Source organism: Bison bison, unplaced genomic scaffold (genome assembly GCF_000754665.1).
Source record: "Bison bison bison isolate TAMUID 2011002044 unplaced genomic scaffold, Bison_UMD1.0 scf7180017864486, whole genome shotgun sequence".
Lineage (NCBI taxonomy): Eukaryota > Metazoa > Chordata > Mammalia > Artiodactyla > Bovidae > Bison > Bison bison.
Window position 1 is genome coordinate 289,583 of NW_011495046.1, and position 3,769 is coordinate 293,351.

Consider the following 3,769-nt stretch of genomic DNA (forward strand, 5'->3'; position numbering starts at 1 on the left):
AAAACAGAACTGGAGAAGACCAGCTACACTGCTTTGAAATTCCAAAAGGAAAACTGCAGATCCACACACACACACACACACACATTCTGCCATGGTTCATGGTTATATTAGGGCCAAAGAGTCACCTGCTGAGTGGTGTGTAGGTTTTGAGTATGGACTTAATCTTTCAGGAAATAGTAAGGTTTATAAAATAACTCTGTGATGATGAGACTGTCAGTGGTATACAGAGGAGAACTGGTAGAGCTCCCAACAAAGAGAAAAATCTGAGCAACAAAACACAGTAGTAGCCTAGAGGGAATTCTAGAACAGAAAAATGATGTTAGATAATGGGTAAGGAACTTTGAATGAGGCATGGTATTTAGTTAATAATAATGTATCAATATTGGATCATGAATTGATGCAGTTCTTATGTACCACACTAATGTATAATGTTTAAATTAGAAGAAACTGATTGTGGGGTATATAGGACTCTCTGTGCTAGTTTCACAATTTTTTTTTTCTGTAAATCTAACTCCATTCTAAAATACAAAGTGTAACTGAAATTATAGAACTAAGAAATGTAATAACCTAAATGACTGAATTGGCTCAAGAGTCAAGTGGAGATGAGAAAGAGTAGAATTAGTAAACTTGAAGAGAGATTAATATATAATCTATCCAGTCTGAAAAAGAGAAATAGTAGATTGGAAAAAAGTAAATGGAATTCCTTAGACAAATTTAATATTATGTTAAAAATAGCTAATAGAAAACTAACAAATTAAGAAATAGATCAGAAACTATTCACAATGAAATTCAGAAAGATTAAAAGTTAATCACTAGAAAGAGAGGAGAGTAGAAAGTGAAAAAAATAAGGATATCTAACATCTCTTTATGGCAGAAAGTGAAGAAGAACTAAAGAGCCTCTTGATGAAAGTAAAAAAGGAGAGTGAAAAAGTTGGCTTAAAGCTCAACATTCAGAAACCTAAAATCATGGCATCCGGTCACATCACTTCATGGCAAATAGATGGGAAACAGTGGAAACATTAGTTGACTTTATTTTTCTGGGCTCCAAAATCACTGCAGATGGTGATTGCAGCCATGAAATTAAAAGATGCTTACTCCTTGGAAGGAAAGTTATGGCCAACCTAGATAGCATATTAACAAGCAGAGACATTACTTTGTCAGCAAAAGTCCATCTAGCTAAGGCTATGGTTTTTCCAGTAGTCATGTATGGATGTGAGAGTTGGACTATAAAGAAAGCTGAGCACTGAAGAACTGATGCTTTTGAACTGTGTTGTTGGAGAAGACTCTTGAGAATCCCTTGGACTGCCAGGAGATCCAACCAGTCCATCCTAAAGGAGATCAGTCCTGGGTGTTCATTGGAAGGACTGATGCTGAAGCTGAAACTCCAATACTTTTGCCACCTCATGCTAAGAGCTGACTCATTAGAAAAGACCCTGATGCTGGGAAAGATTGAGGGCAGAGGAGAAGGGGATGACAGATGACGAGATGGTTGGATGGCATTACTGAGTCGATGGACGTGGGTTTGGGTGGACTCCAGGGTGCTTCCTCCAGCCCAGCTTTTTTCATGATGTACTCTGCATATAAGTTAAATAAGCAGGGTGACAATATACAGCTTTGATGTACTCCTTTTCCTATTTGGAACCAGTCTGTGTGCTTACATAAATTTTAGAAGTTCATATATATATATATATACACACACACACACACATATATATATATATCAATAATTACAATAAATGAAATGAAGTAAACGCTACATTTAAAATTCAAGTCATATTTACCACATAAATATGCAAAATATCTGAGAGTAAAGCAATGGAAAAAAGCTACAGAAAGAAACAGTAACTGAAAGTTGGTTTGACAGATTAAGTGTAAACGGGGAGAATTATGCTATATTAATACCAGATAAATAGATGCTAAGGAAAAAATCATTGTAAGAATAAAATGAAGGTAACTCAGAATGATCAAAACTTTGATTCATCATAAATATAGAAGTATAATTCTTAATGTAAGTATATAAAATATGATCTCAAAATATATAAAGCAAAATTGAAAGCAAACCAAGGAAAATATTTATAAATATAAAATAATAAAAAATACTACATATTAGAAGCATGGGGTCAATGAAAATAATAATTCAAACTAAATTTATTTCAAATTACAGATAAAACATTGAAGTCAACCATCTGAGCATCCAATTAAAATATGAGCTAGGGCCTTGAGTAGATATTTCTCCAAAGAATATATACAAATAGCCAACAGCCCATCATTAATAATTAGGGAACTTCACATGAAAACTACCGTGAAGTATCACCTCACAACTGTCAGTTTGGATATTATTAAAAAAAAAAGATAATAAACGTTGATGAGGATGCAGAAAATTTAGAACACCTGCGCATTACGGCAGGAATGCAAAATGGTATAGGTTCTACGAAGACCTACAAGACCTTTTAGAACTAACACCCAAAAAAGATGTCCTTTTCATTATAGGGGACTGGAATGCAAAAGTAGGAAGTCAAGAGTAACTTGGAGTAACCTGGAGTAACAGGCAAATTTGGCCTTGGAATACGGAATGAAGCAGGGCAAAGGCTAATAGAGTTTTGCCAAGAGAACGCACTGGTCACAGCAAACACCCTCTTCCAACAACACAAGAGAAGACTCTATACATGGACATCACCAGATGGTCAATACTGAAATCAGATTGATTATATTCTTTGCAGCCAAAGATGGAGAAGCTCTATACAGTCAGCAAAAACAAGACCAGGAGCTGACTGTGGCTCAGATCATGAGCTCCTTATTGCCAAATTCAGACTTAAATTGAAGAAAGTGGGGAAAACCAGTAGACCATCTAGGTATGACCTAAATCAAATCCCTTATGATTATACAGTGGAAGTGAGAAATAGATTTAAGGGACTAGATCTGATAGACAGAGTGCCTGATGAACTATGGACGGATGTTTGTGATATTGTACAGGAGACAGGGATCAAGACCATCCCCATGGAAAAGAAATGCAAAAAAGCAAAATGGCTGTCTGGGGAGGCCTTACAAATAGCTGTGAAAAGAAGAGAAATGAAAAGCAAAGGAGAAAAGGAAAGATATAAGCATCTGAATGCAGAGTTTCAAAAAATAGTGAGGAGAGAAAAGAAAGCCTTCTTCAGCAATCATGCAAAGAAATAGAGGAAAACAACAGAATGGGAAAGACTAGAGATCTCTTCAAGAAAATTAGAGATATCAAGGGAATATTTCATGCAAAGATGAGCTCGATAAAGGACAGAAATAGTATGGACCTAACAGAAGCAGAAGATGTTAAGAAGAGGCGGCAAGAAAACACAGAAGAACTGTACAAAAAAGATCTTCACGACCAAGATAATCACGATGGTGTGATCACTCACCTAGAGCCAGACATCCTGGAATGTGAAGTCAAGTGGGCATTAGGAAGCATCACTACAAACAAAGCTAGTGGAGGTGATGGAATTCCAGTAGAGCTATTTCAAATCCTGAAAGATGATGCTGTGAAGGTGCTGCACTCAATATGCCAGCAAATTTAGAAAACTCAGCAGTGGCCACAGGACTGGAAAAGGTCAGTTTTCATTCCAATCCCAAAGAAAGGCAATGCCAAAGAATGCTCAAACTACCACACAATTGCATTCATCTCACACACTAGTGAAGTAATGCTCAAAATTCTTCAAGCCAAGCTTCAGCAATATGTGAACCATGAACTTCCAGATGTTCAAGCTGTTTTTAGAAAAGGCAGAGGAACCAGACATCA